The sequence below is a fragment of the Moschus berezovskii genome, chromosome X (genome assembly GCF_049115385.1).
Source record: "Moschus berezovskii isolate FMDL1 chromosome X, NW_MosBer_1.0, whole genome shotgun sequence".
Taxonomy (NCBI): domain Eukaryota; kingdom Metazoa; phylum Chordata; class Mammalia; order Artiodactyla; family Moschidae; genus Moschus; species Moschus berezovskii.
The window spans coordinates 140,892,290-140,919,733 of NC_142488.1; the positions used below are offsets into that span (position 1 = coordinate 140,892,290).

Here is a 27,444-nt window from a genome sequence, read left to right on the forward strand (position 1 = left end):
TATGTGTCTTGGGATATTTTGCCTTGGGTTTATCCTGTTTGTGTCTCTCTAGGTTTCTTGGACTTGGATGATTATTTCCATCCCCATTTTAGGGAAATTTTCAAATATTATCTCCTCAAATATTTTCTCATGGTCTTTCTTTTTGTCTTCTTCTTCTGGGACTCCTATGTTTCAGATGTTGGGGTGTTTTAACATTGTCCCATAAGTCTCTGAGATTGTCCTCATTTCTTTTAATTCATTTTTCCCCCTCTCTGTTTCTTTTATTTCTACCATTCTATCTTCTAACTCACTTATTCTATCTTCTGCCTCCGTTATTTTAATGTTTGTTCCCTCCAGAGTGTTTTGATCTCATCTATTGCATTATTCATTGTATATTGACTTTTAAAATTTCTTCTAGATCCTTATTAAACCTTTCTTGCATCTTCTCGATCCTTGTCTCCATGTTATTTATCTGTAACTATAATTTGTTTTCAAGATTTTGGATCATTTCCACTATCATTATTCGGAATTCCTTATCAAGTAGGTTCCCTATCTCCTCCTCTTTTGTTTGTGTTGGTGGGCATTTATCCTGTTCCTTTATTTGCTGGGTATTTCTCTGCCTCTTCATCTTGCTTATATTGCTGTGTTTGGGGTGGCCTTTCCTTCTTCTGGCAGTTTGTAGAGTTATCTTTATTATGGAGTTTCCTCACTGTGGGTGAGGTTGGACGGGTGGCTTGTCAAGGTTCCCTGGTTAGGGAAGCTTGTGTCGGTGTTCTGGTGGGTGGAGCTGGATTTCTTCTCTCTGGAGTGCAATGAAATATCCAGTAATGAGTTATGAGATGTCAATGGGTTTGGAGTGACTTTGGGCAGTCTATATATTGAAGCCCAGGGCTATTTTCCTGTGTTGCTGCAGAATTTGTGTTTTACGTCTTGCTCTGGAACTTGTTTCCTTGGTTGGTGCTTGGTTTCAGTGTAGGTATGGAGGCGTTCGATGAGCTCCTATCGATTACTGTTCCCTGGAGTCAGAAGTTCTCTGGTGTTCTCAGGAGTTGGACTTAAGCCTCCTGCCTCTGGTTTTCAGTCTTATTCTTGCAGTATCGTCTAGACTTCTCTATCTGTCACTTCCAAGGTGGTTCCCTCTGTGTTAGCTTCTGTTTGCTGGTCTCTTCAGTGTCTAATTTCAGCCCTGACACTAGGGGGGGGTGGTGGACACTTTTTAAGGCTCACTCGTTCAGTCCCGTTCTGGGAAGGGAGGAACACTGCAATCAAATAACACTGGTGTCTGTGGGGAGTGCTCGTGGTGTCTTGGCCACACTGGGTTTGCCCCTGCTCTTGGCATGTGTGCTGTCCCAGTCTACACTGCACAGGCTCTGGGTTGCTCTGCCGGGAACTGTCTGAGGCCGGCGCTGGGTTGCATGCACATCCCAGGTCTAAACTGCTCAGGTTCAGGTACTCGGATACTCCACAAAGGCACAGACTTGGTTGGGCCTGCATTTTATGCCCTTCCCCGGTCTGAGCAGCTCAGGTGACCAGGTGTTTGGCGAGAGCGGTTGCTGTGATTTATCACCTCTCCAGTCCCTGCCGCTCTGTTTTCCTGGGTGTACAACCGGAGCGCCTTCTCAGGCCAATGTCGACTGGCCAGAAACCAAAGAAGTCTTGGTTAGCAACGAAGCCTGTTTGCAGTTTGGTTTCAGATGCCTCTCTGGGGGCGCGATTGCCCCCTTCCGGCTCTGGCTGCCCTCCCCTGCCTGTCTCGGTGTCGGATGGGCCGTCCGCAGCTGGCTAGCTCTGCTCAGTCTTTTATTCTGTGAGCGGGACTGGCAGAGTCTTGGTTTGGGGCTTTTCACCTTTTCGCGGGGTAGCTATCCCACAGTCTGCTTTGCTGTCTCCAGTTAGCTCCCTCAGATTGCCCTCGTGGCATTCAGGCCCAGTCCTAACTCTAAGCAGTTCAGCCAGCTCCTCCCTGCACAGTCCCCGCTTGCTAATGGCGGATGCGGGCATCTGCGCTGCTTCTCCGCTGGGAGTTACCATTGGGCGCTTAAGCTGTGGGTTTTAATTATTTATTTTTCTCCCTCTTATGTTGCCCTCTGAGGTTCCAAGGCTCGCCACAGACTCGCCAGTGAGAGTGTTTCCTGGTGTTTGGAAACTTTTCTCTTTTTTAAGCCTCCCTTCCCGGGATGGAGCTCTGTCCCTACCTCTTTTGTCTCTCTTTTTATCTTTTATGTTTTTTTCCTACCTCCTTTTGAAGACAATGGGTGCTTTTCTGGGTGCCTGATGTCCTCTGCCAGCATTTAGAAGTTGTTTTGTGGAATTTACTCAGCGTTCAAATGTTCTTTTGATGAATTTGTGGGGGAGAAAGTGGTCTCCCCGTCCTATTCCTCCACCATCTTGTTCCCTCTCCCGCCCTCTTAACTTTAACATTTCTTTATTTTCAATGATCTTGACAGTTTTGAGGAGTACTCAGTAGATGTTTTGTACAATGTCCCTTGAATAGGATTTGTCTGATATTTCACTCGTGCCTAGTCTGGGATTTGGAGAAGTCAATGGCAACCCACTCCAGTACTCTTGCCTAGAAAATCCCGTGGGTGGAAGAGCCTGGTGGACTTCAGTCCATGGGTTCGAAAAGAGTCAGACACGACTGAGCAACTTCACTTTCACTTTTCACTTTCATGCATTGGGGAAGGCAATGGCAACCCACTCCAATGTTCTTGCCTGGAGAATCCCAGGGACGAGGGAGCCTGGTGGGCTGCCGTCGATGGGGTCGCACAGAGTAGAACACGACTGAAGTGACTTAGCAGCAGCAGCAGCAGCAGCAGTATGGGATTATGAGTTTAGGGGAGGAATATTCAGTTCAATTCAGTTCAGCTCAGTCATGTCCGACTCTCCACAACCCCATGAATCACAGCACGCCAGGCCTCCTTGTCCATCACCAATTCCCGGAGTTCACTCAAACTCATGTCCACAGTGTCGGTGATGCCATCCAGCCATCTCATTCTCTGTCCTCCCCTTCTCCTCCTGCCCCCAACCTTTCCTAGCATCAAAGTCCTTTCCAGTGAGTCAACTCATCGCATGAGGTGGCCAAAGTATTGCAGTTTCAGCTTTAATATCAGTCTTCCCAATGAACACCCAGGATTGATCTCCTCTAGAATCGACTGGTTGGATCTCCTTGCAGTCCAAGGGACTCTCAAGAGCCTTCTCCAACACCACAGTTCAAAAGCATCAATTCTTCGGCGATCAGCTTTCTTCACAGTCCAACTCTCACATCCATACATGACCACGGGAAAAACCATAGCCTTGACTAGACGGACCTTTGTTGGCAAAGTGATGTCTCTGCTTTTTAATATACTATCCAGGTTGGTCATAACTTTCCTTCCAAGGAGTAAGCGTCTTTTAATTTCATGGCTGCAATCAGCATCTGCAGTGATTTTGGAGCTCAAAAAAATAAAGTCTGACACTCTTTCCACTGTTTTTCCATCTATTTCACATGAAGTGATGGGACCAGATGCCATGATCTTTGTTTTCTGAATGTTGAGCTTCAAGCCAACCTTTTCACTCTCCTCTTTCACTTTCATCAAGAGACTTTTGAGTTCCTCTTCACTTTCTGCCATAAGGGTAGTATCATCTGCATATCTGAGGTTATTGATATTTCTCCCAACAATCTTGATTCCGGCTTGTGCTTCTTCCAGCCCAGTGTTACTCATGATGTACTCTGCATATAAGTTAAATAAGCAGGGTGTCAATATACAACCTTGACGTACTCCTTTTCCTATTTGGAACCAATCTGTTGTTCCATGTCCAGTTCTAACTGTTGCTTCCTGACCTGCATACACGTTTCTCTGGAGTTGTTAGCCATCAACTATTCCCTTCCCAGAGGATCTTCCCCACCAGAGGATCAAAGCCAGGTCCCTTGCATTGCAGGCAGATTCTTTACTGTGTGAACCACCAGGGAAGCCCTTAGAGAATGCCTGCTGGCACTGATTAAATATTAAACAAATGTATGTTGAAAATGAAGAGTATACTGATGAATAGCAGAGACTAATTATCATGATGATTATTGTTATTTGACTAGTCTTTGCTGTCAGATTATAGCAGGAATGTGTATGGTAGGATGTATGAACACTACACTTTCCAACTGTGTGTTCATCTGAAAGGTTCTTAGGGTAATGGCAGGTCCTCAGTTACTGTCTAATGACAGTGACAGGATTTTTCATTGCTTTGTGTTCTTTTTTTTTAACCTTCCTGTGCTTTCTCATCTACTCCTTGTTGTTGTTAACTGGCTAAGTCATGCCAGACTCTTTGTGAACCTATGGACTGTGGCCCACCAGGCTCCTCTGTCCATCGGATTTCCCAGGCCAAAAAGAAGAAAACCCCGGTTTGGGGAAAGAGCTCATGGGCAGATACATCTGACACAGGGATGGATAGGCCTGCCAGGAGGGGATGAGGGTCAGAAAGCTTCGGGTTTATGGGAGGTCTGGGCAGGAACCATGGCTCCCAGGACTGGCCTTGGACACTGCCCAACACTCGTCTGCCGGCCCTCTGTCTGGCCTGCCCCACATTTGCCAGGAGCAATGAGGTCTAGACTGTGGTACTTGTTGAGCTGTAGACACAGCTGCCTGCTTGCAGGTGTGTGAAGGGGATGGAGTGATCTTAAAGACTCGTTACAACTCTGGAAAGTGGTTCCAAGAGACTGGGGTTAATCAGGCTCCAAGGAGTGAAGGGAATCCCATCGGTCACAGGGCCAAAATCAAGACAACAGCTGCTGAAGGAGCCAGGAGGATTTATTGAAAAACCAGTGAAATTGGTTATTAGAAAACAGCAATGAACAGACTCCAAACAAATACATGATTTAAACTAAAGATTTCTCCTCTGATGGTCCTTCCTCTGGAGCCTACGATAGGCTTTGTGGTCTTTCTCATTTTCGGAGCTCAGCTCCACCTGCCCAGCCACCAGCGCCTCAGATGCCTCTAGTGGGGGCTGGTCCTGTCCTGTCGAGGCTCCTGTCCTTGGATGTTCCTGGGCCTGCTCCTCTGGCTTTTCATCCCACTCCTGCAAGAACATCTTCTCCTGCTCCTCCTGCAACACCAGTTCAAGCTCCTCAACGATCTCTTCGGCCAGCATCCGGAACACTTGCCAGGCCATGAAACTCTCCCTTCTCCAGGTCCACTCCTTCCCCCACGGCCTCCCTGCTGGAGAAGGCAGCCTCCACACCCGGTGGGCCACCTGCTCTGTGTGCCATCCCCGACGGCCCCAGCATGCCGAGAGGTCTCAGGGCCCCAGCGCCCTAAATACTTGAGCTCACACCAAAAAGACCCAGAGTCTCCGTGAGCAGAAGGACCCAGAAAAGGTTGATGCTGACAAAGGTGCTTAATTCACCGTGCCTGCATGAGAATCACCTGGGCCTGGCGTGCTGTAAGCAAGAGCTGCTCTGAATGAGACTAGGACACATGAAATCCCCAAGCCTCCAGGCTCCGACTGTCACCTGCTACCCGCATGACCTGAAACCAGGCTCTGCATTCAGGCTGCATGAACCTGAGCTTCCCCACTGGGGAAATGAGAGGGTCCCGGCCTCTCCACGAATCTGCCTTCAGGCCTCACCTCCCGATCCCCTCACAACCTCTGTGTCTTCTCACTTACCTCTCATGGCAGGACCTTCCTCCCGGGGGTAGTCCTGCAGGGGATTGACCCACCGGCCCTTGCCAATGATCTGCTGGCCAAACGAGGGAGGTCAGCATGGGGTTGAGCAGGCCCTGAGCCCTCCTGTGGGCAGCTAAGAACCCCAACCTCAATCTCCCATTCTGGGGACGCCCAGAGTGACTCCACCTCAGCCATCCTGGTCCATCCTGGGCTGCAGTGGTCCAGCAGCCAGTTGAGGACCTTCCAGCTGCTGGTGTCCAGCCTGAGCCTGGGAGCACCCCGTCCATCATCATCAGAACAGTGTATTGGAGAGGAAGTACCAGCCCTATATCTTGAAGGATGACAGCGGATACAGGGAAGATTCAGGAGGAGCATCCACCTCCCTCTCCCACCCACCCAAAACGGCCCGGGATCCAGGTGGCACCATCGATGCCAAAGTGGTACGCCTCAACAATCTCTCTGTTCCTGACGTACGGGTTTTGCCAAACGGAAACTGCCAGCTTGCAGCAGGACTGGGGATGGCCTAGTTCCTGCACCTGCCAGTACCAGGAGGATGGAGAAGGTGAAGGTGCAAGCTTCTAGGTTCCTTCGCCTCCCTGCCAGGCAGGCATCAATAGCGTCCATTTCTCCTTTCTGAAGGATCACAGAGAACAGGCAAACCCAGGTCGGAGCATCCCCCCACAACCACGTGCATGCCCAGGTCCCCCACCCACCTGTCCTCACACTCCCTCCCTGCACTCCAAAGCCGTCATGGAGCTAAGCATGTCTTCATCTTGTTGGCTGATAGTGGCGGGGATCTGGCAGTGGTCCATAATCTGCTTTAGGTCAAGGAGCCAGTCATGCCACTTGCCGGGCAAGGAAGAATCTCAAGTAACAGGGTTAGCCTCGGGCAGAGCAAGGGCACCGGAACAGGCATCTGCAAGGCTGCTCCTTCCGGAGGACTTGTTTCCTATTGGGACCACCCACACTACAGGAACAGAGATCGTTAAGAGGTACCACTTTGGCATCACTGGTAGTCTGCATCTGGGTTCTTGTGCTTGCCCAGATGCCACATGGACATCCCCAGCTCCTGCCACTCCATCAGACGTGCTCATCCCTCTGGGTCCCCTGTGGTCCTCTGGAACCCATGTCCGCATCCCCCAAGGGAGGCTCTTTTTATGACCACCCCGATGTAGGCCTGGCATGTGTGTCCTGGGTAGTGGCATGTCAATTGCTTAAAACTTCACGATCTGAAGTCCCCGCAGCATACTTTCTCTGTGTGCAGGCACCTGATTCTGTGCGTTCAGCAAGAGGCGTGGGTGTCTTCCCTGCTCCCTGTATTCACAAGTGGTGGTGTGGATGTACTGGAGTCATCTCTCACACAGGCTGGGGTCACTGATGACATACATACCACGCCAGAGCATGTGGCTTCTCTTCGGATGCGAGCCAAAAATGAGCCTCCCGGGGTCATTTGCTCAGACACGTACAGGTAGAGTGATTCCCAGGCCCTGCTAGCCCCGGTGCCTGGGGAGATCACAACTACCCCACGCCCAACACCCTCGGCACCACCCTCAGCTGGCCGTTACCCTCACCCGCGCCCCAACACTTGCTCCTATTCCTTCTCCTCCTCCTGAGTTCAGTTCAGTTCAGTTCAGTTGCTCAGTCGCGTCTGACTCTTTGCGACCCCATGAATCACAGCACGCCAGGCCTCCCTGTTCGTCACCAACTCCCAGAGTTCACTCAAACTCATGTCCATCGAGCTGGTGATGCCGTCCAGCCATCTCACTCGCTGTCGTCCCTGTCTCCTCCTGCCCCCAATCCCTCCCAGCATCAGAGTCTTTTCCAGTGAGTCAACTCGTTGCATGAAGTGGCCAAAGTATTGGAGTTTCAGTTTTAGCATCAGTCCTTCCAATGAACACCCAGGATTGATCTCCTCTAGAATCGACTGGTTGGATCTCCTTGCAGTCCAAGGGACTCTCAAGAGGCTTCTCCAGCACCACACTTCATAAGCACCAATTCTTCGGCGATCAGCTTTCTTCACAGTCCAACTCTCACATCCATACATGACCACGGGAAAAACCATAGCCTTGACTAGACGGACCTTGGTTGGCAAAGTAATTTCTCTCCTTTTTAATATACTATCTAGGTTGGTCATAACTTTCCTTCCAAGGAGCAAGGGTCTTTTAATTTCATGACTGAAATCAGCATCCGGAGTGATTTTTGACCCTAAAAATATAAAGTCTGACACTGCTTCCACTGTTTCCCCATCTATTTCCCATGAAGTGATGGGACCAGATGCCATGATCTTTGTTTTCTGAATGTTGAGCTTTAAGCCAACCTTTTCACTCTCCTCTTTCACTTTCATCAAGAGGCTTTTGAGTTCCTCTTCACTTTCTGCCATAAAGGTGGTGTCAACTGCATGTCTGAGTTTATTGATATTTCTCCCAGCAATCTTGATTCCAGCCTGTGCTTCTTCCAGCCCAGCGTTCCTCATGATGTACTCTGCATATAAGTTAAATAAGCACGGTGACAATATACAACCTTGACACACTCCTTTTCCTATTTGCAACCAGTCTGTTGTTCCATGTCCAGTTCTAACTGTTGCTTCCTGACCTGCATACAGGTTTCTCAAGAGGCAGGTCAGGTGGTCTGGGATTCCCATCTCTTTCAGAATCTTCCACAGTTTATTGTGATCCACACAGTCAAAGGCTTTGGCATAGTCAATGAAGCAGAAATAGATGTTTTTCTGGAACTCTCTTGCTTTCTCCATGATCCAGCGGATGTTGGCAATTTGATCTCTGGTGCCTCTGCCTTTTCTAAAACCTGCTGGAACATCTGGAAGTTCACAGTTCACATACTGCTGAAGCCTGGCTTGGAGAATTTTGAGCATGACTTTACTAGCGTGTGAGATGAGTGCAGTTGTGTGGTAGTTTGAGCATTCTTTGGCCTTGCCTTTCTTTGGGATTGGAATTAAGACTGACCTTTTCCAGTCCTGTGGCCACTGCTGAGTTCTCCAAATTTGCTGGCATATTGAGTGCAACACTTTCACAGCATCATCTTTCAGGATTTGAAATAGCTCAACTGGAATTCCATCACCTCCACTAGCTTTGTTCTCAGTGATGCTTTCTAAGGCCCACTTGACTTCACATTCCAAGATGTCTGGCTCCAGGTGAGTGATCATGCCATCGTGATTATCTTGGTCGCGAAGATCTTTTTTGTACAGTTCTTCTGTGTATTCTTGCCACCTCTTCTTAATATCTTCTGCTTCTGTTAGGTCCATACCATTTCTGTCCTTTATCGAGCCTATCTTTGCATGAAATGTTCCCTTGATAGTTCTAATTTTCTTGAAGAGATCTCTTTTTTTCCCTATTCTGTTGTTTTCCTCTATTTTTTTTACATTAATCGCTGAGGAAGGCTTTCTTATCTCTCCTTGCTATTCTTTGGAACTCTGCATTCAGATGCTTATATCTTTCCTTTTCACTTCTCTTCTTTTCACAGCTATTTGTAAGGCCTCCTCAGACAGCCATTTTGCTTTTTTGCATTTCTTTTCCATGGGGATGGTCTTGGTTCTTGTCTCCTGTACAATCTCACGAACCTCTGTCCATAGTTCATCAGGTACTCTATCTATCAGATCTAGTCCCTTAAATCTATTTCTTACTTCCACTGTATAATCATAAGGGATTTGATTTAGGTCATATCTGAATGGTCTAGTGGTTTTCCCTACTTTCTTCAATTTCAGTCTGAATGTGGCAATAAGGAGTTCATGATCTGAGCCACATATTCTCCCAAAGAAACAGCAGTAAGGATTCGGCTTTGGCCCAGAAGCCAGGGCTTCCCTGGATGACGGCACTCCTCTGAGTCAAGGGATGCTTTCTCCTCTGAAGTTCCTCCCTCTGGAACCGAAGTTAGGCTTTGGGGTCGTTCTCATTAGCAGAGCTCAGGTTCACCTGCCGGGCCGCCAGCGCCTCCGGCACCTCCAGTGGGGACTGCTCCTGTCATGTCCAGGCCCCTGTCCTTGGAAGTTCCTGGCCTTGCTCCTCCGGCTTCTCCTCCTGCTCCTACAAGGACATCTCCTGCTCAAGCCGCGCCACCACTTCAACGTTCACCAGGATGTCTTCCAGCAGCAGCCAGAACGCTTGCCATACTGCAACACCTCTCCCTCCTCCAAGACCACTCCTTCCACTACAGCCACCCTGCCAAAGGAGGCAGCTCCTCACCTGGTGAGCCACCTGCTGTCTGCTCCTTTCCTGACGGGCCCAGCGCACAGGCAGGTCTCAGGGCCCCGGCACCATGAATATTCGGGTTCACACCAGAAAGACCCAGGTTCTCCGTGAGCAGCAGGAACCAGGGAAGGATGATGCTGACAACGGTGCTTAATTCACCCTGCCTGCATGAGAATCACCCAGGCCTGTTGTGCTGTAGCAGAGCTGCTCTGAATGAGACTAGGACACTTGAAGTCCCCAAGCCTCCAGGCTCTGCTTCTCACCTGCTAACCGCATGAAAGAATCCAGGCTCTGTATCCAGGCTGCTTGATCTTGATCTTCCCCACTGGGGAAAGGAGAGGGTCCCGACCTCTCCACGGATCTGCCTTCAGGCCTCACCTCTTGATCCCCTCACAACCTCTGTGTCTTCTCACTTACCTATCATGGCAGGACCTTCCTCCCGGGGGTAGACCTGCAGGAGATTGACCCACTGGCCCTCACCTATGATCTGCTGGCCACACGAGGGAGGTCAGCATGGGGCTGAGCAGGCCCCTAGCCCTCCCTTGGGTATGTAAGAACCCAAACCTCAATCGTCCATTCTGCGGATTCCGAGAGGGACCCCACCTCCGCCATCCTTGTCCATCCTGGACAGTAGTCGTCCAACAGCCAGTTGAGGACCTTCCGGCCTGAGCCAGGAGCGCCCCATCCATCATCATCAGAACCGTGGACTGGAGAGGAAGTACCTTCCCTATATCCTGAAGAAGGACAGCGGATACAGGGAAGATTCAGGTAGGAGGAGCCTCCATCTCCTGAGCCTCCTCCATCTCCCTCTCTCACCCACCCACACTGCTCTGGGAGCCAGGTGGCACCAGCAATGCCAAAATCATACTCCTCAAACTTCTCTCTGTTTCTGAAGTACGGGTTGTTCTGAACGGAAACTGCCAGCTTGCAGCAGGATTGGGGATGGCCTAGTTCAAGCACCTGCCAGGATCAGGAGGATGGATAAGGTGAAGGTGCAAGCTTCTAGGGTCCTCAGCTCTCTTGCTGGGCAGGCATCAACAGAATCCTTTTCTCCTTTCTGAAGGCTCACAGCGAATGCACGCACTCGTGTCGGAGAATCCCCCCCACCCACACGTTCCTGCCCAGCTCCCCCACCCACCTATCCTCAGGCTCTGTCCCTGCCCTCCAAAGCCATCATAGAGCTAAGCATGTCTTCATCTTGTGTGCTGATGGTGAGGGCCATCTGATGGTGGTTCATATTCTGCTTTAAGTCAAGGAGCCAATCATGCCACATGCTGGGCAAGGAAGGGTCTCAAATAACAGGGTAGCCTAGGGCAAAGCACCGGAACAGGCATCTTCATGGCCGCCCTTTCGGGATGACTGTGTCCTGTCGGGACCACCCACACTACAGGAACAGAGAGATCGATAAGGGGTACCACTTTGGCATCGCGGGTACTCCGCATCTGGGTACTCCCGCTTGCCCAGCCGCCACATGACAGCCCCAGTCCCTGCCACTCCATCAGATGTACTCATCCCTCTGGGTCCTTTGTGGTCCTCTGGGACCCTTGTCTGCATCCCCAAAGGGAGGCTCTTTTTCTGACCACCCCTGATGTAGGCCTGGCATGTGTGTCCTGGGTAGTGGCATGTCAATCTGCAGTCCATGCAGCTCGCTTTCTCTGTGCACAGGTGCCTGGCTCTGTGCGTTCAGCAAGAGAGCACTAGGTCTCTGATCTGCTCCTTGTCTTCACAAGGGGTGGCATGGATGTGCTGGTGTCATCCAGCACTAACTTTGTAGTAGGATGTCACCCCTTCCACCTGCACCTGGAGTGTCGACAACTTTTTGTTTCTATACTGCAGTATAGGAAACAACCTCAGGGCCTCCAACTGACTAGTATGTGTTGTGGGACTCCTGAATTCTCTGCTAGTTTCCTGAATAATCCACAACTTCAATCACAACTCTTGGGGAATGTTACTGTGGCACACGGCCTCTGGTCACTGGTTACATTGATTTCCTGACCCAGGGTACAGCTTCTGTTCAGATGTGAGCAAAAATGTGTCTCACAAAACCTTTTGCTGACATCCATACAGGTGTATCCATGTGCAGGCTCTGCTGGCACTGTTCCGTTGGAGCCTGCAACTCCCCCTGCCCCAAATTCCCTTGCCCCCAATTCCCTTGGCCCCCCTCGCCTGGCTGGTATCCTCACCTACACCCCTCCTTCTGCTCCTGTTTCTTCCCACCTCCTGAGCAGCTGATCGTCAAGAAGTGGCAGTAAGAATACAGCTTTGCCCCAGAAGCCGGGGATTCCCTTGATGATGACGCTTCTCTGGGCCAAGGCGCCCTTTTTCCTCTGACGGTCCTTCTCCCTGAGCGAAAGTTATGCCCTGTGGTCTTTCTCATTCGCAGACCTCAGTTCCACCTGCAGGGCCTCCAATGCTTCCTACTCTTCCAGTATGGGCCACTCACTGAGGTCTCCAGGTCTTGGATGTTCCTGGCCCTGCTCCTCCAGCTTCCCCCGCTCCTGTGAGGACACCTTCTCCTGCTCCTCCTCCGCCACCACTTCAACTTCCTCAATGATGTCGTCCACCAGCAGGTGGAACACTTACCGATCCCCGATACCTCTCCCTCCTCCAGGGCCGCACCTTCCTCCACCGTCTCCCCACTGAAGAGGGCAGCCTCCTCTCCTGGTGGGCCACTGGCTGCCTGTGACATCCCCAATGGCCCCACCATGCCAGCGGGTCTCTGTGCCCCTGCACCCAGAACACTTGGGCTCACACTGAAGAAGATCCATGGTGGTCACAGGTCTCTCCTGCCTTCCTCTGGTCTCAGTCTCCATGTGGCCCTAGCCATGGCCCAGAACTGCAAAGAACCTGGACACCAGAACACACTAGGTGACCGGCAAAATCGTTGCAGAGGCTCAGGCAGTCCTGGCAAATTGGTTGCTGGCCCACAGCCTATCAACAAGGAAGCTGAGGTACACATGCGCTGGGAGCCTTGTGACCTCACACAAGCTTAGTATGCTGGCCAGTGGGGGCCGACTTCCACAACCTAACCACCAAGCCCCATCAGGAACCAATCAAATGGAGCCTAAAGGCCTTTCTTCACAGGTACATGCCCCTTTGAATTTTGGGCACTCCTGCAGCCGTGATCCAGCTGCCAATGTCAGTTCAAGACAAAGTGGCAGGCGGGTCCACCAAAGCCGTTTGCTTGAGCCACAGGGTGACTGTGCCGGACAAACAAGTCCGGCTCCAAAATCACTGCAGATGGTGATTGCAGTCATGAAATTAAAAGATGCTTACTCCTTGGAAGGAAAGTTATGACAAACCTAGACAGCATATTAAAAAGCAGACACATTGTTTTGTCAACAAAGGTCCATCTAGTCAAGGCTATGGTTTTTCCAGTAGTCATGTATAGATGTGAGAGTTGGACTATAAAGAAAGCTGAGCGCCAAAGAATTGATGCTTTTGAACTGTGGTGTTGGAGAAGACTGTTGAGAGTCCCTTGGACTGCAAGGAGATTCAACAAGTCCATCCTAAAGGAGATCCATCCTGGGTGTTCATTGGAAGGACTGATGTTGAAGCTGAAACTCCAATCCTTTGGCCACCTGATGTGAAGAGCTGACTCATTTGAGAAGACCCTGATGCTGGGAAAGGCTGAGGGCAGGAGGAGAAGGGAATGACAGAGGATGCGATGGTTGGATGCCATCACCAACTCAGTGGACATGGGTTTGGGTGGACTCCGGGAATTGGTGATGGACAGGGAACCCTGGCATGCTGCAGTTCATGGGGTTGCAAATAGTCGGACACGACTGAGAGACTGAACTGAACTGAACATATACTTCTGTGTGGCCACTATACTTCAGTTTTAAAAAATGAGTTTTCTCAAATGGTTCTGGGGTTTCTAAAATTAGGTCTGTAATCTGATAAGGTTTAAAGCTGCTAACAACTCTTAGTAAAGACAGCATCGATAGTCTATGGCAATAGATATATGGGAAATATCTCCTTTGGATATGCCTGATGAACCACTTAAAAGTAGTGCTGGGTGCAAGGTGTTCTGTGACTGTGTATATGATACTTTTGAACATTTTTGGAACACTGAGAGATATGATGAGCTTTCTGGTTGTTCCCAATGTAGTTGGAAAGAGTGGTGAAAGAAAAGGATTAGCTCAGTTTACAGTAAAAGACCTAAAAGATTCTATGTGTAATCATAACCAAACATTTATCTCCTGTATATACAAGGATGAGATTGCTAATGATCACATGCAAACACTCAACCTGCAACTGGTTGAATTAGACTAGAAGTGAATTCTGCCACTAGAGTGTCTCCTGTTAAAATGAAGGGGCTGACTTGGAAAGCATGGGATTCTGTACATTGTGATAGAAATGTGTGGGGAGACCCTGAAGAAGCTGGGGACACTGAGCCCATCAAGTCTGGTAAGTCAGCCTTGCCAGCAGGAGAATCCTACCCACCCTCAGTTGGAAGCGGTCTCCTGACCCCCAGTGGGATCAGCCTCCCCACAGAAAGCTAGTTCAGGCCAAAGAGATTCACTAAGCATAGTTTCTGCATTAAATATTGTAACTCTGAGAAACAGAAATTGCTCTTATTAGTTTGTCTATTTGGTTGAACTATGGACCAAATGTTGGCCCACAGTGATTAAGTTGGAAATGTCAGCCCTGCCTTGGTTTAATACAGAGGAAGGCATTCAGAGGTTTACAGAAATTTGACTGTTAGTGTGGATTTGGCATTGAAGACATACTCATCCATACTGGGAGAGTCCTGAAGACATACCTTTCACCAAGACTGTGAGGGGAGCCCCAGCACCCTTGAAGAACTCTGTGATTGCCCTTCTCTGCAGGCCAGAACTCACAGTAGGAACTGCAGTCGCTGAACTGGGAAACCTAAATGCAGTGGAAGTATTTAGATCCCCAGATGGCAGGAGCCAAGCAGGAGCACACAACCAGCAAGGGCCAGGTGGGCCTGGTTACAGGAATGGAGAGAAGAGTCAAAGCACCAATCAGAACAGTCTGACTTGGGCAGCTCTATGGTTTTATCTAGTTGCTCATATTCTTCCTAGAAGTAAAAGAGTTAGGAAATCCAGTAAGTTCTTATTTGATCTGTATAAGCAGAGATGTCACAAGTCAAATGAACAAAAGTCTATTCTGAACCACAAAAACAGATAGTCACAGTCCTTTGATCAATTCCCAGACTTGAGCCATTAAAACTCTCAGAAGAAAATGCAGAGGTATGGTTTTATGACTTTGAATTTCAGAAATGGATTCTTAGATGTGACACCAAAAGCATGAAGAGTAAAGTGAAAAAACACATTATGGATGAACCTCGAAAATATCATGCTAGGTGCAGGAAGCCAGCCACCAAAGACCACATATTATGATACCATTTATATGAAATATCCACAATAGGGAAATCTACAGATAAGGAAAGAAGATTAATGGTTACCTGAGGCTGAGGGCTTCCCAGGTGGCACAGTGGTATGGCATCCACCTGCCAATGCAGGAGACGCAGTTTGGATCCCTGGCTTGGAAAGATCCTCTGGAGAAGGAAATGGCTACCCACTCTAGTATTCTTGCCTGGGAAACCCTATGGACAGAAGGGCCTTGCAGGCTGCAGCCCATGGGGTTGCCAAGAGTCAGACATGACTGAGCGACTGAACACACACATACAAGGCTGGGTTGGGCTGGAGGGGAGTCGTGGTGGATACAGTGTCTGTGAATATTCATCCACTTTGGTTCTTAGTGGTGCACTGTAAATTTTTAAAATTGATTGTGGTTATCCTCATCTGACTCTCCAAACACACTAACAATGATTGCATTTTACACTTTAAATGGACGAATTGTGTGCTATATGAATTTGTATCAACAGACATATTTCAAACAATATTTAAAAAGAAGAAATGGAATATCTAAAGAAAACTATTAAAGTCAGGATTTGGGAGACTTTTCTGGTGGTCCAGCGTTTAGGAATCTGCCTGCCACAGTGGGGAACGTGGCTTGGATCTCTTGTCTGGGAAGATTCTGTGTGCCTTGAAGCAACTGAGCCCATGTGCTGAAATACTGAAGCCCGTGCACTCTAGAACCCGTGTTCACAACAGGAGAGTGGTCTCCACTATCTGCAACTAGAGAAAGCCTGTGTGTAGCAACAAAGACCCAGCACAGTCAAAAATAAAAGAAATAAAGTTTTTTAAAAAGTAAGAATTTTGAATTAGTTCATCAGAATTCTTTACACAAAGAAAAGCCCATGTTCAGATGGCTGTTATGGTGAATTCTACCAAACATTAAAAGAATGAACACTGATCCTCACACACTCTACTACCAAACTGATAAAGAGAGGGGAAACACTTCCCAACACATTCTATGCAGCCAGTATTATATATCAAACTGAATAACGTCAACACAAGGAAAGACAATGATAGACCATGACAAATGTACAAAACGCTCAACAATATGCTGACCAACTAGATCCAGCACCACGTAAGAGGGAAGATACACCATAGCCAAGTTGGGTTTATCCCAGATATGCAGTTGTTTTAACATGTGAAAATCCATTAATGTCATGTATTATATTAATAGAATAAAGGACAAAAACCACAGGATTGCCTCAATATATACAGGAAAAGCATTTGGCAAAATCCAACACCCTTTTATAATAAAAACTATTCAGTGAGTTAAGAATAGAAGAATAAGTCCTCAACCTGATAAGGGTATATATATAAAGAAAACCTTACAGTAAGCCTCACACTGAATACTAAGATGCATTCAATGATACACTGAAAATGAGTGAAGAGTAAATTCTCTGGTATGTAGAATATGTCAACAAAATTGGTAGATCAGTTGTTCATCTTGGTCTCCTGGGTGCTATTTCTGATTGGTAGAGAGAAAGAGCACCTACCAGGAACTTATGGCTTGCCTCTCTGGAGAGTAACTGAGCTTGGTAGCTTCCATCACCATGGCACTTTCTCTTCCCTTCACCCTTTCCCACCCACTGCCTGTTACCACAGATACCATCTTGGCTGGGTGCTGTGTGACCCTGGGAAAGGAGAGCAGAGAAAAGCAGAGGGAGTCATATGTGGGGGAATGGGGCTGGGAGACATGTCAGTATGAGAGAAAGGATGCTTTTAACATTTCCACAATGGTTTCCAACCATTTAAAATTGGGAAAGGCCACATCAAAATCTGGATTTACAGCTCATTTAAAAAAGGGGGGTAGGGGGAAGCAGTGACAACATTTGGCCCCTGTGCCGGGCCAGTGTTTCTCCTTCAGCTGGGCAGCTTCTTTCATTCTTATCAGCCATTGAGCCCCCACCAGCACATCTGTATTTGTGTGTTACTTTTGTTTTCTCTGCACCATAACCTTCTGTTCTGGCCACAGAATGACCCTATTGGGACTTCTCACATAGGACTGCACTTCACACGTCTGGGTCATTGGCGCATGCAGTGACCTTCCCCTCTTTCTCCTACTGCTAGGTCTTCCACGAAGCCTCCTCCCGTTCCACCATTCATATCTGACCTCACTCTTAAGTCTCTCCTCTGAAACTCGCTCAGATCTGAGTAGGCAAATCCCACACCTGCCTCTGCCCCAGGTATTTCCGTACTGTTCTAGGGCCTCCACTAGACTCTTATCCTGGTTTCTGTCTTTCTGATTGCCACCTTGACTGCTATACCCCGTAGATACCCGGTACACAGTAGGTGCCTAATATTTTACAGACCAGATGGTCCTGCTGGCCTGGCCTGATGCTGAGGAAGGAAAGTTGCTATCACCACAGGAAAAGATTCAGCACAGAAAATCATGGTACACTAACTCAGAGGAGCAGTGGCAAGTGAAGGAATTCAGCAGCAAAGACCATGGGAAAACATTCCTTGCTTGAACTGAGCTAAGCCTGTTCAGAGATATTCCAATTAAGAGATATTTCACAATGTGGCTCAGCGGTAAGAATCTGCCTGCAATGCAGGAGCTGAGGTTCCCTGGGTTGGGAAGAGCCCTTGGAGGAGGAAATGACAACCCACTCTAGTACTCTTGCCTGGGAAATCCCATGGACAGAAGAGCCTGGTGGGCTGTGGTCCATGTGGTTGCAAAGAATTGGACACAACTGAGCGACCTGAGCATGTAGGATCTCACTCAAATTGGAAGTGACCTCATTCCTTCCAACAGCAATGCTCTCCTGACAGTGGCTGGTAAATGGCATGTGAAAGGTGATCTGGCCTGTGCAGTCAGTGCTTACAAATCTGACAATCACGTTTTCTGACAACCCCACGGGCAAAGCACTACTTTCCCCTCCCACTAGAACAGGCTAGACTGCAGGGTGGTGCAGAGCACAGAAATCATTATTGATTGCCTGTCTCCATCTGAGAAGCCAACTGAAGAGTAGGAGAGAGGCTGAGAAGAGAAGTCTTAACTTCTGTTTTTCTTTAAACCATTAAGATCATTGTTTTCTCCATGGTCTCTACTCTTCAGTCATGAAAATTTTCTTCTCCAGAATGAATGAAATCATGCTCCTAAAGAACTAAGAACAACTCTTGCTAGGTGAGTAACTAACTGGAGCTTCTAGAAATCAGGCTCGAAGAAATCAGGCTCGGTTTCTTCTGACTATGCGTGTGTGCTAAGTTGTTCACGAACTGTAGCCCAACAGGCTCCTCTGTCCATGGAATTTCCCAGGCAGGAACTCTGAAGCGAGTTGCCATTTCCTCCCCCAAGGAATTGTCCCGACCCAGGGATCAAACCCGCGTCTCCTGCAACTCCTGCATTGCAGGCGAATTATTTACCACTGGGTGGCGGTAGGGGTTAAAGAACCCGCTTTCCAATGCAGGACAGGACTGAAGCGACTTAGCAGGCACACAGGAGCCATTGGGGAAGCCACTCCTGACTATGGAAGACACAATGACCCTGCATTCACAGACTATACAAGGCAGAGGACCACAGCACAAGGGGCAGTGAACACGTGGCGACTTGCCCCCTCCCCTCCTGAAAGTGAAAATGTGTCTCTCAGTCGTGTCAAACTCTTTGCCACTCCATGAAAGCCGCCAGTCTCCTCTGTCCATGAAATTCTGGGGTTGTCATTCCCTTCTCCAGGGGATCTTCCTGACCCAGGGATCGAACCTGGTTCTCTCACATTGCAGGCAGATTCTTTACCATCTTAGCCACCAGGGACGTCCCTCCCCTTTCCGGGAATCTCCTTAATATGCAGATCCTCGCTGTGTAGCTGGGTGGAGCCTGAGATCTTGGTTCGCTTTTCTGCATCCAGGTGGCTGGGTGCTCCTGGTCCAGAACCACTGGTGGGCTGCAGAGGAGGGCAGGAGTTGGGGTGGCGGGGGAGGGTGGGTTGCAATGGAGACAAAGCAGCCAGAGTGGGCCTTGGCTCATCCCAGGCATAGGTGGGTGCACCCTGGTGGTCCTTGAGAAGGCTTGGGATTTGTTCAAGCAGCCCTGGCCTGTCACAGCTATTTTTGGCTTCTCCATTCTTAGAGATCAGAGATTCCCTGGTGTCTCGGAATCATGGTAAAGCACCTGCCTACAGTGCAGGAGACCAGGGTTCGATTCTGGGGTCAGGAAAATCCCCTGAAGAAGGGAATGGCAACCCATTCCAGTGTTCTTGCCTCAAGATTTCCATGGATGGAGGAGATTTGTAGAGAATCGGACACGACTGAGTGACTTTCACTTTTCATTAAACATACACCAGAGGATGGTGACAGCCCTGGAACCGGTCACTGTGTGCAGGAAAATGTCAGTGTGTAATCTTGGTGATGGGATGGGATGGGGTGGGGTTAGTGTATGATCTCCCCAATGTGTCCTTTCCCGAAGTGCCACAGAGATGAGTAGGATCGTTTTTTAGGGACGCCCTAGGGAATGTAGGGGAGACCCCCACACAGGATTGAAGCAACTTAACATGTAAAATAAGGTCCACAACCCTTCCTCTAATATTCAGGGTCCCTCTAAGTTGGGCACAAATCCTCATATATTCTCTATTTACACCATGATCCCATTTATTGTTTTCTATGTTGGAAGGCTTCTGTTTCACTGCAGGAAATAGGACTGAATATTTTTTTGGGGTTGTAATCTGTGTGACAAGTTAGCCACAGTTAGCAGTGATTTCTGGGCTGGTTATTTAGGAAGTGATCTGAGTGCTAGCTTCCTCTCTTCTTTATTTCTGTATCTGAGCTCAAGAGAGGAGGAAATCTGACAAACGTGCTTCAACTAGGTGATCAAGATAAATATCAATGGTGATAAATCATGTGGATAGAATGTACCCTTGATACGATGTGATAAGAATGGCACTTTGTCTCTCTGGTCTTCCTCCCCAAAACTCATTATCCCAGTTTAATACTTTGGACTAACACTTCTTTTTACGATGACTGGATGTTGATTTTTATTAGATACTTTTCTATATCGATGTAGGTCTGACTTTTCTCACTCAATCTGTCATTGTAATAAGGCAATCCTGGGTTTATGCATTCCCAGATCCATCCCTCATTCCTCCTTGCTCTCTTCTAGATTATACAGGGGCCGACTCCAGCAGTCTGCAATCAAACTAGCCAACAGTTGGGTGCCATTTTGATTCAGCTAACCAGAAACACCAGCAAAAGATTAGAATCCTGGAAGACAGAGCAATCAAAGATTTTTCTCCTTCCTCTGCATCAGGTGGCTTGTCCTTCAGTGATTCTATATTCTCCATGGCTCCAGCCATTCAACCATGAGGTTGACCCATCATGGCTCTGGATCCTGTTGAACCCAACACCCAGGTTCCAGTATCACGATCTCCCTTCCTTGTCCTTCCATTCTGGAGGTGACTGATTTCCTCGTGTTGCTAATAATTGGGTTTCCCAATTCTCTCCTGCTTGGCTACCTACCACTTTTGTAACCAACCCCATGCATTAAGTTCCCTCCATGGAAAAAATTTACCGTGGTTTCTATTTTCCTGGACAATCCTTGACTGCTACATGCAGCCAAGTATAATGACTGATCTTCTAGTGTTAAACTCCTTTGCATTCCTGGCACAAACCCAGCTCTGTCACCAGCAGGTAAATATGCTTGTCTCTTCTGTAATTAATAAAAATAATTTATAAAGCAAAATACCCCTGGACTCTGAAACTTTCCCCAAATAAAGTATCTTTCATCATCATCTTCACAGCCTTCTCAAAAATAATTTTTACACTTGCTAGTTTTTTTGCATATATTGAAAAATTCTAATAACATAAGTAATAGAGTGATTTAGTCAACTTGTAAAAAAATTCAAGCAATATGCATGGAGTTAAGTAGCATGGCTTGTGCAACAGAGCCAAAATGGTACTCAAAGGGGAAATATATAGCCTTAAACAGATGTATTAGAAAACAAGAGCTATTTAAATCACCCAAGAATTTCAAGAAGATAGGTAATGAACATCATATGAAACCTTCAGTAATAAAAAGTATGAAAGAATGACGGTAAGTGTAGAAATAATGTATTAGAAAGTAGTAAGGCCAAAAAGCAAATGTCAGTTACTTGAAAATATTTATGAAATGGACTTTTTTTTGAAAATATGACCAGGTACTAAAGAAAAAAATAACACGTTAACAAAATAAGTTAAAACTGTATAAACTATAGATGCAAAAGATATTTAAGTGATGTAAAATCACATATTTGATATATGATTCCCTCAAGAGAAGCAAATGGTGGTCAAGGAAAAGTTTCTACATATAAAAGTCTTTCAGGTAATAAACTAAGACTGAATGAGAGAATTTGAAAATTGCCCCTCTGCAACCCCCAATGGGTAAATGAAGGTGAGGATCATCAATGACTGCCAACTCAGCACAAAGGACAACAAACATTATGTTCTTCTTAGTGGAAGTACATGGTGTCACCTAGGTAGCAGTCTTGTAAATAACCAAGTTCATCAAGCTTCTACCTGTAACTACGAATTTAAAGAATGTGTTAAATGACATCAAACTATTTCATTCAAATTAATCTATATTATGAAAACTTGAAAAATACAAAACCTGCTTTTCTTCACAACAAAAACTACAGAAAACAAGGATGATGCAGGGGAAACCTATTGATTAAAAAAGACTTAAGGAACATAAAAAAATCACAATATATACACTGTATTTGTGATCCAAACTAAAAAAAATATGTAATGTATAAGGTAAATGTAAAAAATTACTACATATTTGCTCTTGTTAAAACATTTAAGCTTTTAGGAATGATCATTGTTTTGGGTTTATGTTTTGTAAAAGATTCCTTATCTGTTAGCAATGCTTACTGACATACTTAGAGATGAATCATCCTGATGTCTTGGACTACCTTCACATTAGTCCACTGACAGAGATGTGGGGAAGGTGAGGGTATATTTGAACCAGACTGGCCATGTACTGCAGATGATTGATGCTGGCTGGCAAGTATATTGGGTCCCTCATACCATTCTCTACTGCTGTATATGTCTTAGAGTTTCTGTTATAATGATAAAGTTTTATTATACATATCAGCACTATGGGCTCTCATATCCTACTGTGCACCACACGTGTGCTTTGTGGAGGCCAATGTACTGTTCCAGAGGACCAGCAGCTTCTGGATGGTGGGGGCTAAGATAGCGACTTTGGTTCCCAGGGCCACTTGCCCTCTGAGCCCCTGGTGTGCTGTTAGAGGATCTCTTGGTCTTGGACGGCTTGGTGAAATATCCTGTGTCAGTCAGTTCTGCTTTCTGTAAGCCCTCAAATAGTGGTGCCAGACAAGGTGCTGCAATCAGGAAAGCAAAACCCACATCAGGAATGTGTACCTGTCGATTTCAGTAAAAATAAACTTCTCCTCCTTCAAGGATGGAAGTGAGATGTTGTGATCAACTCACCATTAGTGGTTCAATGATCTTCTGGAGGGACGGTGCCACTGAGGGGTTAGCATCACACTCTGTCCATGGCAGGGCAAACACCTGGTAGGTGCCATAGTTCATCTGGCCTGCAGGTGGCGCCTGTGCTGCTGAGCCCAGATGCAGCATCATCCTTGGCCCCATGGCTCCTGCACCCAAGAGAGCACTGTGCAGCCCTGAGGGACCACTGACAGAGGCTGGATTCTCTCAATTCTTCAGGCATTGGTTCTTCATGGATGTTTCTTGCCTCTTGAGTGCTGCATGCTTTCGTGAGTAGTAAGCGGCAATGCAAATATCTTCTGTTTTGGTGTCCCTTCCTATAGGTTCGTTGATGTACCCCTTCTCCAAACCTACATGTGGCAATCTACCAAAATTTCTCATTCTAAGTAACTGCCTGGCTGTCCAATCCATTTTCCATCATCTTTAAGCCCATGTGTATTCTTGGCTCGGGCCATTTCCTTTATCTATATATAGTGGATCCCTAGAGGCACCATCTTGGGGGAAGGCAATGGCAAGCCACTCCAGTACTATTGCCTAGAAAATCCCATGGATGGAGGAGCCTGGTAGGCTGCAGTCCGTGGGGTCGCTAAGGGTCGGACACGACTGAGTGACTTCACTTTCACTTTTCACTTTCACACATTGGAGAAGGAAATGGCAACCCACTCCAGTGTTCTTGCCTGGAGAATCCCAGGGACGGGGGAGCCTGGTGGGCTGCCGTCTATGGGGTCACACAGAGTTGGACACGACTGAAGTGACTTAGCAGAGGCACCATCTTAAGTTGCATCCACTGGGAGTGGATTTCTGCTTGCCACCGTCTCTATGGCCACATGTGGTGGAGGTGGTATTGCAGCAGGAGTCCATTTCCACCTGAAGTTTCAGTTCAGCCAACCCACCCCTCATCTAAGCTCAGCATTTCTACACCCCCAGCAGCTGGTCAGGAAAGAACTTCCTGGTCCATTAATCTCCAGGAATAAACTGTGGCAGAGGTGCTTGTGACACATTTGCAGGTCATATTGGGGTTTAGCTCACCTTCTTGTAATCTATAGCCTTGCTTCGGTCTGATCTCCTCAGAGATGCCACCTCTGTTTTGTGGTGGATTACTGTTGCAGTCGCCTCCCTTTGTGGGTCTGACAGAACCTAGCTCATGAGGACCAGTGGCTGCATGCTGTATGCGAGGAGGTGGCCATGTGTTCCTGCAAAGATAACAAACCGGGCAAAGTGGTTGCTATAGAGTGGGTGGTGGTCCACAGTCCTCCTTAGGAGCCTATAGGTTTGAGGAGGGTCCAGACCACTGAGGAGGTATGGTGGGGACCACCTCCCTGCATCCTTTTGGTGTTAAGGGTGTCACTGATGTTAAAAGACTCTGATGCTGGGAGGGATTGGGGTTGGGAGGAGACAGGGATGACAGAATGAGATGGCTGGATGGCATCACCGACTCGATGGACATGAGTTTGAGTGAACTCCGGGAGTTGGTGATGGACAGGGAGGCCTGGCGTGCTGTGATTCATGGGGTAGCGAAGAGTCGGACATGACTGAGTGACTGAACTGAACTGAACTGAACTGATGTTTCACATCTCCCAAACCAGAGGAAATCTTGGTTTGTATTTACTCTCACAGTCAAGGTGCAGGGAGTGCACTTGGTCTCCCCTGCTCTGATAGTGTCTATACTAATGGCCTTGCATGCATTCAGGGCTTGTGCCCATCATCAAGCCCATCTGTCCTATTCACACATCTGGAGGTGGCAGGCAGGAGCTCTCTGGGTCAGATCAAGGTCACACCTCCATATGCTCCTGGTGCACACATGCTCCCACTCCACTGCGGACATTGATGGAGTGAAGGCCCGAGTATCACTTCCCACAGCATCCCGTTTCTAGACATCCTTACAATGTTTGCATCTTTCCTCTCTTGCCCACGTTCAGTCACCAAAGTGAACGATGTGGGTCTCTTTGTGGGACAGACTTGGGGACTGATGGCTGCATACATCTGCCAGGGTTTTGCAGAGTCTCTACTCATAAGGATCCCTCCTTCCGTTTGGCCAATGGTTTCTGTGTCTGACAATTGACTCAGGTCTGGGAACTGGGGAAGGTGTCATGACTCTTTTGAATCACGCTCCTGCATCCTCCTGCTCACTCATCTTTGTCGTCTATCAGACAGTAAGAAATCTGCCTGCCATGCGGGAGACCTGGGTTTGATCCCTAGGTGGGGAAGATCCTCTGGAGAAGGGAATGGACTCCAGTATTCTTGCCTGGAGAATTCCATGGACAGAGGAGCCTCACCAGCTACAGTTCATAGGGTCACAAAGAGTCAGACACAACTGAGCGATGAACATTTTCACTTATACTAATTAACGCACAGATCTGTGCACAGCCCATCTCTCTTGATGCTAAGAACACAGTGTCCTGTTAGCAAGCTCTATACCTCTCTGCAAATCATAGCCTCTTGCTGCCACATCAGTATTGCTGCTTTTACAGTAATAGAGATCACATTCCTTTTGAAATTTAAATGCCACCTGCTGAATTGAAGGGAATGTGATCAAAAACTTCCAGGTTGTTTTATTTTCACCTCCCACAGAAGGAACCCAGCTTCCCAAAACTCCAAAACACTCTGCCTCAGGCACCAAGTACTCCTTCTGGAGCCCCACCACCTCACACTGTGTTCTCTTGTGTGGGACTAGGGGACATCTCTCCACCTTCCCCATGTGACTGCAGCTCCTAGACAATCGCTCTAGGTGTGGGGCTGTTCTTCTCCCACTGTCCCCATGGCTAAAATGGCCTTCCACAGAGTAGAGGCTCTGTGAGGTTCTGGGTGAGAATAAGCCAGTGAGCAAAGTACTTAATAACTCTGACCAATTTTACCCTAATTTCTTTAATAACTAATACAAATCCAAATAAGCATAAATATTTTAGTTTTATGGAATAACAGATGACAAAAGATTTTAGAATTAACTTTTATTTTTTATCCTCTATTTCCTTTTATTTTTTTCCCTACACCCAGTGGTTTTGGGGATCTTAGTTCCTTAACCAGGGATTGAACCTGGGCCCCAGCAGTGAAAGCACTGAGTCCTAAGCACATCACTGTCGGAGAATTCCCAATCATCTATTTCTTGACTTCATCAGTTTTATTGTTGTTTCCCATTTCCAAGAAAATTCCTATTCAATGAAATGTTAGCTTCTTCAGGGTCACAAAATAAAATAGGAGAGTTCCCAGGCTCTTTTCCTGAACAGCAATACTCCTGTCCTTAAACCGGATAAGTACCAATATCTGTGTGATCATTGTCATTCACAAAGTTAGATACTGAAGTTTATTAAGCCTTCTGCTGAAAAAAACATTTGAAAAATTCCTAAAGAAAACAGAGATGAATCTCCATGTCACTGTGGAAAGAAGGAATCCAAAGATGCTGCACATCGTGTCCCCGCAAGTGGCCCAGACCCTCACAACTGAGAAAGCTGACTGCTCCCTCTTCAATCACGGAGGGAAGGATCAGCCTCCCTTCCTGCCCCCAGGACACGCTGTTGGACGTGGACCTGGAAGGAGCCTGGCTGCTGCTCTGGCTCAGGCCCCTTTTCCTCCTCCCTTCAGCCTCTATAGATGGGAGTGGGAAGGACCTTGAAGCCCCTTGACTGATTTTGAGCAAATGCTCTAGGACATGCCACTTGCTGGTCTCCGCATAGGCCTGGGGACTCCACAGGAACTGCTAGCGAACAGGGTCACTGTGAGGAACCTACTGATATTCCAGGTACCCCTCCTGAACTCACTTGGGTCAGCACTCCCTGGGCTCCCATAGATGTAGTGCTCCCTCCCAGCATATACACCCAGGTCGTTCAGGGTTTCCCAGATCTCCTCCTCACGGGGGCAGCTGCCCTCCAGGAGGGTCATGCCTAGAACCAGCACCAGGAGTTTGGCCTTGGGCATGCTGTGCCCATCGCTCACTGGCATGTAGGTGTGCTTCGTGTGGGCCGCCTCCCTCACATCCACACCGGAAACCAGCTGCAGGCACTCCGAGGCTTGGCGGAAGGCCTCAGGGAAGTGGTGCCCGTCCTCTCTGAGGACCGTGCTCAGGATTTCATCCTTCGTGGTTGGCTCCTTGGTGCAATACCTGAGGAGCAGGAAGCGCAGCAGACACACCACCAGCAGATGCAGTGGGTCTGGGGGCGTGGACTTGGCATCTTCCCAGGCCCACTAGGTGCTCTTGACCTCTCCTCATCTTGGCTGCTGGAGGCCTCACCTCTGGATTGGCTCCATGGAGCGGCAGCCATGGCAGGTGGGAGGGGAAGACACCCTGAGGGCTTGGCAGGGGGCGGGATATGGGTGCTTCAGCATCAGCCAGCTCCAGCTCCTCCAGGGTGCCCAGGAACAGGACAGAGGAGGAGGAGGAAAGCACGGAGGAGGGGGAAAGGTATGCGACCTCCTCCTCCACCTCCTCTTCCTCCTTCTCCACCTCCTCCTCCTCCTCCTCCACCTCCACTTCCTCCTCCACCTCCTCTTCCTCCTCCACCTCCTCTTCCTCCTTCTCCACCTCCTCCACCTCCTCCTCCTCCACCTCCACTTCCTCCTCCACCTCCTCCTCCTCCTCCACCTCCACTTCCTCCTCCACCTCCTCTTCCTCCTTCTCCACCTCCTCCACTTCCTCCTCCTCCACCTCCACCTCCACTTCCTCCTCCACTTCCACTTCCTCCTCCTCCTCCTCCACCTCCACTTCCTCCTCCACCTCCACTTCCTCCTCCTCCTCCTCCACCTCCACTTCCTCCTCCACCTTCACTTCCTCCTCCTCCACCTCCACTTCCTCCTCCACCTCCACTTCCTCC

The 27,444-nt window shown here is 48.2% G+C and overlaps 1 pseudogene; it reads right to left on the reverse strand.

Moving 5' to 3' along the window:
• LOC148773482 (melanoma-associated antigen 10-like) overlaps positions 1 to 26,895 on the reverse strand; it is a 66,283-nt pseudogene extending 39,388 nt beyond the window's left edge.
• Between the last annotated feature and the right edge of the window lie 549 nt (positions 26,896 to 27,444).